Here is a 13,908-nt window from a genome sequence, read left to right on the forward strand (position 1 = left end):
CCATTTACTATAATTTTTTAATTGCTACACGGATTCACTTCAAATTGATACTGAACTTCTCTTATGACATTAGGGTCAATCTCAACTATGCATGGCCCCATAACCAACCCTGGGGCCCCGCCCACATAGACCACACCCACCCAAAATTGCCTTTACTATAATTTCTTCATTTCTACACCGATTCACTTCAAATTGATATTGAACTTCTCTTATGACAATACAGTCAATCTCAACTATGCATGGCCCCATTACCAACCCTGGGGCGCCCCGCCCACATAGACCACACCCACCATAAATTGCCTTTTACTATAGTTTCTTCATTTCTACACCGATTCACTTCAAATTGATACTGAACCTCTCTTATGACAATACGGTCAATCTCAACTATGCATGGCCCCATTACCAACCCTGGGGCCCCGCCCACATAGACCACACCCACCCAAAATTGCCTTTTACTATAATTTCTTCTTTTCTACACCGATTCACTTCAAATTGATACTGAACTTCTCTTATGACAATATGGTCAATCTCAGCTATGCATGGCCCCATTACCAACCCTGGGGCACACCTAGGTCAAACATTCGGCGTGGGGATACGCGTCGGCCTCTGCCGCGCCATTTCTAGTTTTAGAATGTTTCTGTGTGCATGTGGTAGGGAAAACATTGTTGTTTAGTAGCAAATCACTCATTTACTTGAAGGTTGAAGACTACATGAGACTTTGACAGATGGCCTGGAACCATCCTCAACTGCAGAGAAGCCGGTAAATAGATGGGCGTAAAACAGTGACCGCTGATTCGTGTCGAGTTCTTTCTTGCAAAACGCATGAACTATCTTTTTTATTCTTTAAATCAATTCGGCTTGGAGTGCTCTTTAAGAAAAGGTATGGGTATGATGGTGTCTATGCGCAAAAGTTTGACTTTATTTTGTGTTAAAGTTATTGCTTTCACATTGAATTTGTGTAGGAAATCTTTTGGTATATTGTAACCTAAACTAGCATTGGGTTAAATAAAAATATCGTCTGAACTTTCAAAAAATGAACGTCAAAGATGATTTTTGGTCACTTCTTGGCAAAAGATTAGAAGATAAGTCTATTAAATGTATCAATTCAGAATGTTAAGTATGGAATGGATGCATTTCCAACAGATCCCCGCCTTACTATGGGTGAATCAAAGCTAAATTGCCTTCAAAGTCAATATCAAAGACAAACTTGGTTCACCGTGTAGCCTTAATGTGCTATATGAAGTCAGAACTGAACCCCAGTGACTCTGTGAGCCATTTATGCAACAGAAGCTTGTGTGGCAAGCCTAAACATTTAAACATAGAGCCCCATTCCACCAACATGGATCGGAGTACATGTTTTCAGTTCGGACAGTGTAGGGGGCATGGGACTGAGCCAGCCTGCATATTTGGTAATTACATGAATACCACAAGCTTCACCAAGCTTCTATTATTCATATAAATACACTTAAAGTACATAAATGCCTTTTTTTCCCTTCTATATCTATTTTAGTAAGGTATTTTTGCCATTTTAGGAAACCTTGAGACTGATACACGGGCCAGGTTATAGGTCTTTTTGCCAAGAAGTGCCAGATCAGGTAGTATTCACACTTTATTATAAAAATCACAAGGTCAACTAAGCATATTTATGATGTTTAAGGTGTGGGAGACCTTCAAAATCAGGTTTGGGGTCACTTATGCCCTTGCCATAATGCAATTCCTCGTGCAACTTGTAACGATAGTTGCGAGTTCTGGCACGTGAAGCTCGTGCTTTGATGGTAGCGGATGTTTGCTTTCGGTTGAGGTCATTGCGGTCCTCATAGGCTAACTGCTTTATATCCTTTGACCCCTGCGTAAGGTTTGCATGAAGTTCCATGGTTTTTGCAATGACAGAGTTAGCATAGCCATTGTTTAATTTGTAAACCTGTCTGTAAACCTGTCTGTGAATGTGACCTACACAGTTGCGTGAGAAAGTGACAGACTTGGGATTAACAGCTTGATATGACCTGTTTGCTGCTTCGCACTTTTTAGTTGTGGTTAAAAGCTTGGTTGCGTCAAGAGCAGCTGGACCTAAAACCATTTCAATGCATTTTCTAAGAACTTGTTGGTCACTGTCAACCATTTTAACCTTGACATTGTTTGGCATAAAATTCTTTGCTTGCCTATTGGAACAAGCACAGACACACCTGTACTTTGCACAGCTGGTACCACGGTAACCATTTAAACATAGAATAATGGTTGAGATAACATTTACCATGACCTTCTTTAAAGTTATGATGTCATCCTGTATTTTTTTGTGGGCAGCTTTAAGCTCAGCAATACACCTAGCCTTGACCGAGAGAGCGAAGCGACTCCTGATGTTGCACTTGGAGTGACCCTTGAGCATGCCCTTCGAGAAAGGTGCTTTGTTCAGCTCACACTTCAGAGAGTTGCCTAGGTGCCTAAGATCCCTAAGATGACCAACATTGTGACCGTGAGACTTTCGAACACCTTGAATTGCCCTACTGTCCCCATCGCAAGTAAAATTGGATATTTTAATGTCCTTTGAGATCCGGTGTCCCAACACCTCTTTATACTTTCCTTTGTCATCATAGATTCTCGCTGGGAAACATTTGCAGTACAATGCCCCCAATGATTGGGGCACTGAACAGGTTGACCTTTATTTCTTGACATTGATGAAGTCCTACAGAGTTTATTTGATACCAGAACCCCTACAATTTGTTTGTCTTTTGTATTATTTTTGCACATTGTGCTTATGGCAATTGTTTCAGCTTGAAAGGGTGTTGCGTCCGACTTAAAAATTGGATTGTTATAGCAAGTGTCCCCTTCGACATTGACCAAAAAGGGATCTTGTTGACCTATTTTGGCATTTTCAGCCACCAAGTTTTTTCTTATGTCGCACATACTTCTCTCATTAAGGGATTTCAGGGCAGTGTTGACCTTGTTGGCTTGTTTTTGCATAGCCAGTGGAGATGGAGCGATTATATTAGTAGTATTCATAATTCTGCGGAAACCTGTGTTCCCAATAGATGTGCTAGCAACACCTATTTGGGACCCTACATTAATCTGAGCTGCCTTCCTGCCCCTTATACTTGATGGAACCTCATTGTACAGCTTATAATGCTTGCCTACATATCTGCATCGTGTACATAGTAACCTTTCCTTCATGCCTAAGCCCCACTTTACGGAAGCTGCCTGCCATCAATGACCAAGTCTCCCTTACATTTAGCACTTCTTAACCATTGCTTTTTATTTTCAGAGGACATCATTGACTGTAGTAGGGCTGGGACATAGACCTTGTTCATTAGTAAGTCAGGATGAACTTTGGATGAAGAAGGAACCCGTAACATGTTTACATAGCTAATCCTGTTAGCTTGCGACGCAAGGGCTTAGCTGGGGTTTGAGAGCCGTCTACATCCCGATAGGTAAGAATATTTTCATTGTAAGCTACCCTCGCTTCAAAGGATGACCTTTCTAACCTTACGTATGTGTAGGAGTTTGACCTTTTTTCATAATGACGTTTTATGCCCTTGGCTGGACCAGGTCTGCCAGGCTTAAAGGCGAAAGTTTTTCTTTTGCTTGGTTATAAACCCCATTTTCCCAGATTGCTACCTTAAAAAAGTCAAAGAACTTGTTTTGCACCCAAAGTATGCAAATTTACAATCCCTTTAACCTCTAAATGTGAGCAGGCAATGCAAATTGACTACCTGCTGCAGGTTAAAGGCATCCATGACTTTAGATACTAGAATATATAATTGGGGTCCTTTAATTAAAGGGGCTGCGACGAACAAAGTGCTTTGTAGATTTCACACTTTATTGGTGTGAAACAACAAGTTATTGGAAGCTGATTGATTTCCAAACTTCAAAGTATCTTTTATCTTTCATTTTGACCAATTTGTTTATTGTCTTGGATGAAATTGGAATTATTTGGGTATGAATTTGACATTTATTGGGTAATAAAAAAAACACACACAAAAGACATTATTAAAATTGCTTAGAGTAAAAATATGCAACAAATTCATTCTTTCCCCACCCTGCATAAGACCCATGTGCATGTCTATTTGGTTTGTTTTGTTGTTGTTTTTGCATATAATGAACACAATTTATAACAGCTTTAAATATTAAAGGGACATTTACGCTTAAAGCCTAAAATGGCCTTCTTCGGACTGAAAACACCAGCATGTGAAAATATGATATAAAATGGCCAAATTGACAGATAATCCAGTCAAACTTAATATTTTGGTGCAATATGCATAATAATATGCAAGAAAAACACATTTAAATAAGAATATATTTCTCCTTTAGGTTACAATATACTAAATAATTTTGGAGTGCAATGCTATATATATACTCTCTAAAAACACGAACATCATTTATTAGCAGACACACTTCTCTGTATGGGCACTTGCCATGCCTTTATTTTAGAATGTTTCTGTGTGCATGTGGTAGAGAAAAAATTGTTGTTAAGTTGCAAATCACTCATTTACTTGAAGGTGAAGACTTACATGAGACTTTGACAGATGGCCTGGAACCATCCTCAACTGCAGAGAAGCCGGTAAATAGATGGGCGTAAAACAGTGACCGCTAATTCGTGTCGAGTTCTTTCTTGCAAAACGCATGACCTATCTTTTTTATTCTTTAAATCAATTTGGCTTGGAGTGCTCTTAGAAAAGGTATGGGTATGAGGGTGTCTATGCGCAAAAGTTTGACTTTATTTTGTGTTAAAGTTATTGCTTTCACATTGAATTTGTGTAGGAAATCTTTTGGTATATTGTAACCTGCAGCAAACACACTGACCTGATTTAGTTGTACTTTGCAGCAAACACATTTACCTGATTTAGCTGTATTATGCCGCAAACACACTGACCTGATTGTTGTGTTAGGATGTGAACAAATTGACCTGATTGTATATGCAATTTGACCTGATTTAGCTGTATTCAATTACGCAGTGAATACATTGACCTGATTGAGAAGTATTATGCAGCGAACATATTCATGTGATTTAGTTGCATGATCAAGCGAACACATTGACACGATTTACTTGTTTTTACACAGCAAACACATTCACCTGTTTTTATTGTATTATGCAGCAAAGACATTGACATGATTTAGTTGTATTAATTCATGTTAATTCATGATCTCCAAGACTGTCAAGTTAGAGCAGTGATTGATACAAGCAATTCTCACGTCTCTAAACAGGGTTCAATGACCGTTCCAAGGGTATATGAGCTTTATAGGTGGTCACCATACCGGACAGGGGGTTTCCTCAGGGCACTCCGGTGTCCCCCCACAGCATAAGACCACATTGAAATTGAATAACTTTCAGTAAAACTAAATAGCTGGAAACTGCAGCTCTAATTCATAAATTGTTTCAACTTTCATGAGTCTAGTAATCAAATTTGGTAGGAGTGCTGAGACCCATAATACGGTTCCTGGCCTGGAAGGACCTCATTAACTTCAAATACACACATTATCTATGATTACAAGTACGATCATTCATTTTTTATAACACCCCAACTTCAACTTACGAAGATAATGTTTGAGGTGTTAAACAACGCATAATCATTAGCATGGTTCTCCGTTTTTAACATTCTCTTAAAATACTTCGAAATACACACATTATCTATGATTATAATCATCTTTTTTTGTTAACACCCCTACATTAACTTGCCCAGATCACTTTCGAGGGATATATTTTCTACACTGAATCAGGTTAACTTATGTATTTAAAGTTTAAAAAAAAAAAAAAAAAAAACACATTTTGAAATGAAGTTTGGGGGAAAATTTACCTGCTGAGGGGAAAAAATCAGAGGGGAAAGGGCCTTTTTTCGGCGGGTCCCAAAGAAGGAAAAAAAAAACTTAATAGCAAGACAATATACTAAAAACAAATAATATTCTTTGACAGAAAGTGATATTATTTATCCTAAGAAAATAATTAAAAAGTATTTTACTTAAGTTCAAAATGTAATTCAAGCAAAAGAAAGGGAGAACAAACATACGTTCTCTCCAACCAGTTTATAATACACACATTATAACAGGTTTAAACAAAGTAAGCATACTAGTATGATATATGAGGAATTTGAGGTGAAACCTACATGTATATTACCGGTACTATTTCTCATACCAGAGAGAGGGTATATTACATATTCTAGTCAGATTGGGATATAGAGTAATCCAACCTCATGGCATATTAAAGTTATTCAAGGATTGGTTACATTATTTTACCAATGTGAAATGGTAGCAGCATATATTAGCAATGCAAGACCAAGGGAGACCAATCAACATTTAAAATCAGGCTTTTTCCGCTCCATTTTGGGAATACGCCACACTGGAATTTTGGGAATTTCGTGTCGTGAAAACCCCCATTTTGGGAAAAAAATTATTCGCAAAATTGGCTCAATTGGGAAAAATAATCGCATGTAAATAGTGTTTCTTATATTTCAAAGAAGCCGTTAACTGGTAAATAACTAACTATTTTGATAACTTGTTATTAAAATTATACAAAGTATCAGGGCTCGGCCGTGAGGGCGACGTGGGCGACATCTTCGCCCGGGACATAATAATGTCGCCCTTAAATTACATGAAGGAGAAGTTGACTTCGCTTTTCTTTTTTTACAACATGACGTTTTTTTCTCTCAACTTTTTCATCTAAAAATTCTTTATTTTCACATGTCATAAAGTCACCAATGACGCTTGTTATGTTATCAGTTTATTATCACAGCAAAAGATCGACTGCTGTGAAAGCTTATCCAGGCAACTAGCATACATGGGCATTCACTCCAAACAATAACGGTTTAGATCAAAAGATCATAGCAAGTGTCATTTCGCCGACAGTTTGGATAGTTCTCTGTTGTGCAAGCCCAATTAGTACACGCCTTGCAGGCGGAGTTAAGCGGTACATTAACATCGATAGTTACCAATGAGAACGCGCGCATTGTATATACATATGCAATAGTTTACCCGAGCGATGAAATGACGTCGTAATAGACATGTATTTACTCTCAAAAAAGTTTACACGCGCAACACATTCCCAACAGTAAATATGAATACGATGTATTCTAGTATGTTCAACTGTTTACTTGTTTCGTGTTTTAAAACTCTTAAACACTAATTATCCAGTCGATGTGCAATTTATTTTGTCAGACATTAATTCATAACCATATAAACGAAAACTAACAACCCACCCGTGCAAACTGTAGTGCTAATTTCCATAATTTTTTCTACCGTATCCATACGTAAACGACTTTATTATTTATCCCGCAACCTCTTTGCGCGTGCTGTAAGTTGTCTAATGATTACGTGATAATTGATTGACCATTCGATAATTAAATGTTTTTGGCAGACGGCACGGTTAAAGAAAGTTGGAAAAATTATTAAAGAAAAACAAAATTGTTAAAGGCCAGCAAGTTTTGTAAGTTTGTTAATCCACCGATAATTACGAGTAACACCCATCTTATATAAACTGGAATCACAGTTCATTTTTATACTAACAAGTCCTAATACTACACAATAGACATTGAGAAAAAACATTTCCTCGATTAGATATAAAGTATCCGAGTAGAATAAAATTTCTACGTCATGACTTGTGACCTTCGACATTGCACATGGCAGATGTATTGTAACATTAAACCCGCGTTCAAATCAAAGCTGGCGATTCAAATTACAAGTAGACTAATGTTGATTCAATAATAGAGAAAGCATTAACTTGATTTAACAAACATGTACGTGTAATAAGGTTTGTTAAACCAGATAACAACAAGGAAAATTTGGATTATTAAATGAAACAGGTAAGGCATTCTCAAGTGTACATATTTCGGATATGTATACAATTCGGATAAACAGTAATAGATATACTATATGTAATCTATAGGTCTTTGGTCCCATGCATTAAGATTGTGTTTTGTTAAGACTCGTTTTTACCACAATTTGGTGATTTCATGACGCGAAGAATTCCCAATGGCATTGGTGCCGGACCTGTTCCCAATTGGGTGAAAAAAATCACTGACTAATTATTATGCATTGATACATTATGATGTAAATAGGGTTTGGATTGTCATTGCATTATTAAAGTACTGTTTTTTTATGATGCACATGGAAATCACAAGTTTTATTTGTATGAATTGATTTATGTGACTTAATATGTAAGGATTTATTGAATTTGAAAATAGTATTTGTTTGTCATTGATGATGATACTAAGGCTTGGTGTAATGAGGGGTATAAAACAAGCGAAGATTTTATTAAACGCCGAACAGAAATCACTTCTCCTTCTAGTGGCCTCACTTCTCCCTAATTTCAGCTCAGGGAGAAGTCACTTCTCCCTCAAGTTTGAACCTAGGCTGAGCCCTGAGTATTATGAACATGTGAGATAAAGGCAGGTTTTTTAATATGAATTTGGGGAAAAGGCCTGGCCTTTTTTGAGGTGAAAAAAATCGTGAGAAAACAGATAATTTAATTATGCAACACTTTCTATTTTCAACACCGGATCAGGTTAACTTATATATTTAAAGTTAAAAAAAAAAAAAAAAAAATTTTTTTTTTTTTTTTTTTGTAATTGGGAATGTTTTTTTTCAGTTGGGAAAAAAACAAACAGATTTGCATTGGGAATGGGGCCGAATTTCGGACCCGTGGCATTGGGCAGAAAAAGCCTGAAAATTCTACCAAACTTTAACTTTTGGATATTGTAGTGACGTACACAAGTAATGCCAGTCCAACGGAGATCAATCAACATTTAAAATTGTACCAAACTTCTCTGTTTTTTCAGGAACTATAAATTAATTTATTTCATGGAATTTAAGAAGTTCTTAATTTCTTGATGAAAGTAATATACATACTGCATATATACTTTTAAACATGAACAAATGACATGAACATGTTATAAGCATGCTTTAATGTTTGAGGTTAATTTATGGAATTTATGAAATACTCATTCAAAATAATTTGAACCAGTTAATACAGGCGATGAATAACAGGCTTGATTATGATATGATATTTGCCGAGAACAACTTGCTATTATCTGCAATTAATAATAGTCTTTATAACAAAACTTCAATCTTCAACACGTATTTACAACACACTGCAGGGCCCATGCTACACCTTGAGGGATTTGGGCCGGGGCCCTTATAGAGGGGGGAATTTTGCGTCATTTTGGGAGAAAAGAGGAATTTAAGATCTTTTCACCAACCATTCAACACTTAAAATTGCTATATTTTAATGTATAATTTACATAAATATGCATTTAATCAAAGGTTAATAGCACGATACCAGCTGGCAACATACGAATACAATTTTTAAAAAAAAAATTTTTGGAGGGGGGATTTTTAGCTGAAATAGGGGGAAAAAGTATACTATTTTAAGGGGGAAAAGGGCCCTGCACACAGTATAAAATATGGATTTCTTCTCAATTGGGTAAGGACTGCAAAGACATGTCCACATTTTCCTTCGGTTCCAAGTAAGATGTCACAAGCCAAAACATGTTACATGAAATGACAGTCAAAACACTTTTGACAGCAAACAAGGACTAATCACAATATCCCCTATCTAAGAACTTCAAGCTTGTTAGTTTAGCAAGCATTCAGTGATTGGGCTGCATGCCACTGAGGCTGTAACTGTTGTTGATATCAATGTTATCTTACCTGACCTGTCTTGAGGGCTTGTAATTCTTGACTTGACAACTATCCGAGGCACAGTCACTTCCACACAAAAAGGAGGGTGGGCAGTTCAGGTCCAGTGTCTGGCTTGAATTGTATTTCTGCTGCTCACTAGACAACTACTTTCACTTCCAACTCAACAGGAGAGAGGTCAGTACAGGTCCAGGGTTTGGCTTGATTTCTATTTCTACTGCTTACTAGACAACCACTTTCACTTCCAACTCAACAGGAGGGAGGTCAGTACAGGTCCATTGTTTGACTTGAGTTCTATTTCTGCTGCTCACTAGACAACCACTGTCACTTCCAACGCAACAGGTTAGAGGTAAGTACAGGTCCAGTGTTTGGCTTGAATTTTCCTTTTCTGCTGCTCACTAGATATCTATCCCAACCACAGTCACTTCAACCTCAAATAGGAGGGGGCCTGTATAGTGTCAAGTGTTCGGCTTGAGTAACATTTCTGCTGCTCACAATATAACTGTTCCAACAACAGTCAATTCTACACTGTACCTAGACAGAACGGAGGTCCGTAAATGTCCAGCATCTGGCTTAAATTGTATACATTTCTATTGCCTGCAATACTTGAGCGCCTTGCTTGCCAAAGTGTCCTCTGTACATCAACTGTGTATTCAAAACAGAAAAAAATAATTAGCTCATTAATTATTTCCCAAAAAGTAAACACACTCTGTGAATACATGTATTATTAATGCCTTAATACCTGTTCAGCTATCACACACCTTATCAGATTCTCAAATTAGGTATAAAAAACATCTATTTGAAATCAACTAACCAAAATTGCTACCTGATTATGTTCGGGAGGGTGCTGGGGGTGCTTTTATCATAGCCACTTATATCATATATTTCATTTTTTTATTAAAGGCTTATTATATCTCATTATAAAACTGAAATCAAATAATATTGATCTCAATCACACATGCTATGTCTGATGTTTTTTCAATGGACATCAAGGATAAAGGATGTAGAAGTAAAGGCAAATGAAAAATTGCGATGTTATTGGAATGAAAAAAAAATGAACATACATGCTGAATAAATAGAAAGACAGTTGGCAAGAAAAAAATTACGCTGAATAAAAATCAGTGAATTGAGTTGTCAAACATTTACATAGCGTGCTTTGCATAATCACCCTTTTCATAAGCTATCCAAAGTAAGGCAGCACATCTGATTCGCTGAGTTTTATTAAAATAATATTTTTCAGATTAGGAACATAAATAACATGCTGAAAGTTAAGAAAGACAGTTGGAAAGAAAGTTAAAAAAAATTGCTGATTAAAAATCAGTGAAATTGAGTTGTTGAACATTTAATTGATGCAAAAAAGTGCATTTTCTACTTTAAAATGATTGATGTGTTAAGTTGGATCTAGTTTGGATTTGACTGAGATTGGTTCCAGAAAAATATGTTGTGTTTTATGTTTCTTATTGAAACAAAAAGCTACCATTGTTGGTCTGTTGAATGCCAGTAATGTATGTTCATAAGAGGGAAATAATACGTGTTGCTTTGACACGATTTTTTCATCACAACGAAGCATGGAAGAAGACACAGGTAGAAATACGATACATAAACACCAATTCAAATTGAACATCAGATTGTTTGACAACTATTCATGAATAAGACCTATGCCCATGAAATAAGAAATTCTATTTATTTTAATTGTAGATTAATTTAACTATAAATCAATATTGGCAAAACTATATGATTAAATTTATTAACTTTTGAACAATTATAATGAGACAATTAAATATATATAATGCAGATAATCCTTAGCATACACATTTCAATTAAATTGATATAATAAATATTGTTCAGAAATTCAATCAAATAGATATTATAAATTTAACAATCTCTATTTATCCCATCATCAGACGTGCATTGTCGAAATAAACCCCTGTGGAATAAATTTTCCTCTATTTCGGCAGTGCTGAAGTAGAGCTGTCCGGCGCGGCGGACTGTTATGTGAGGAGGATGGTCATATTACTCGGAATCAACTATTAAGTAATCAGTTTTAGTAAAATCGAATCAGATTAAACAAAACAAACAATTTGATACCAAGATGTAATATATTTGAAACACAAAATGCAACACAAACAGCAAAATAACAACATTGTTAACAAATATTAAGTGCGCGTCCTCATGACGTCATTATTACGAGGGACTACTTTTTGTATCACGGTTCAGTAGTTAGCAATTGTTTACCTTGTGTATGACTTTTCTTGTCAATGAATGGCTAAAAATCAACACAATGCAATAATAAAATATATTATTTTCATTTAATTGGAAATAAATTGTTTAGAAATAAATATTTAAAATATATGAAATGTTTCTTTTTTATTTCATGTATTTTATTAAATAAGTCCGCAGCAAATCAAGTCGTCTGCTTAAGTCTTAAATGTCAATTGTGGTGGAAATAATGAAAAAATAAATAATACACAATCAAGAATTAAAATAAAACTGCAGCAAAACATATTTCATCAAATGAAATAAATTTTGACAACAATGTTCAACCAAGAAACAGGTGATTTTGATGTAGTATGGGATGGTTTGTTTTCAAATGCTGTGGAATTAAGTTTGGAAGAATTTGAGCAAAAATATGGAATAAATGCACTTCAATTTGATGAGGATTTAACTGAGAATAATGCCCCTGAGTCAAATTGTGATGATCAAAATAACACAAATGTTACAATTCAAAATGAAGCTAAACATCTCAACCAGTCAATTCCAAATGAATTTAAAAACATAGAGCTTTCTGAAGTCCGACAGTACATCACAAAAGAAGAAAACAAAAACACAGCAAAAAAAACATTAAATGACACAAAAAAGTTCCAGAGGTTTCTACTGACAAAGGGTGAGACCAGGGAAATGCATCAGTTGGATGTCGATTTCCTTGACGAGCATATTGCAACGTTCATTCTATCCCTGCAACGCGAAGATGGCACAGAGTATGAGCCGACAAGTATCCGGGCCATCATCAGTAGCCTGGACCGGAAGCTGAAAAGACACAAATACCCTTTTAGCATTATGAATGAGAAAGGGCCACAATTTTCTCTGACAAGAGAAACCTACAATGCTAAAAAGAAAAGCCTGAAAAAGCAGGTAAAAATAACTTTCTTTTTAAAGATGGAAATGCATAATTTTGTTAAATATTTATTAATTTGTATTAAATGTGTAAAAAAATTTTTTATACATATATTTAAAATTAATATAAATTAAAATAAAATATAAGAAGAACATGTGTCGAAAAATGCGAAACAAGCCAGATATTTAATTCTGAAGTTGAAAATGTCTGTACAGTCGAATTCTCCAGTACGTATGTCATACATGTACGCTGTGAATCTACATTTAGTGTTACAAATCATTTTAATTTCCTGCAATGATATTTGTTCAAACCACACAAGAACACTAACTGCAATCATATTTAAAAGACAAATGCTTTGGTTTATTGTAGGAAATTATGTACAAAAAATCTTCCGTTTCAATCGGCTCAGGGGGGGGGGGGGGGGGGGCTTATTTGGCTTTGCTGCATTTTATGAAATTTGTCTTCAATGCATAATTGTTCTTGCCTATTTTGTGTTATTGTAAAATATTTTTAGCAATATATTACAATTAAACACACATCAAAATCGTGCATAGCCACTTTAAATGAAAGCAAATACCGGTATAAATTCATAACTCAACACTGTACTGAATTATTTAACCCTTTGAATGCTGGGAAATTTGTTGTCTGCTAAAATGTCGTCTGCTGAATTTCTAAAATTAGCATTTTCTTCGATTTTTTTCAAAGAATATTATCAGAATAGCAAACAGTTTGGATCCTGATGAGACGCCTCGTTCTGTGGCGTCTCATCTGGATCCAAACTGTTTGCAAAGGCCTTCAAAATTTGGTTCCCGCACTGAAAGGGTTAATGAAAACTATGACAGTTTGTGATATATTGACAAAACGATAATATTTTTGTATACTGACTGCAGTATTGCTTTAAGCCAACACTGATTTTCACAGTTTATGGCAAGTTTGTTGCCTTTTTGAAAAGTACCTGGGACCAAACAAATCTGGAATTTGTGTGCGTAAATTCAGTTGATTGGGATTTTTCGCGTGAATCTAGAAATAAGGACGAATAAAGAAATAATTTTAAAATTCTAACGCTATAAATAATAATGGGTTTTTCTTTTTCTAAACCTCCTTTGCTTTTATTTAGGGAAAGGGCAACCGGCCATGTGAGGCAGACGTACTTACCGACCATGAAATAGATATAA

The sequence above is a fragment of the Dreissena polymorpha genome, chromosome 1 (assembly GCF_020536995.1).
Source record: "Dreissena polymorpha isolate Duluth1 chromosome 1, UMN_Dpol_1.0, whole genome shotgun sequence".
Classification (NCBI taxonomy): Eukaryota; Metazoa; Mollusca; class Bivalvia; order Myida; family Dreissenidae; genus Dreissena; species Dreissena polymorpha.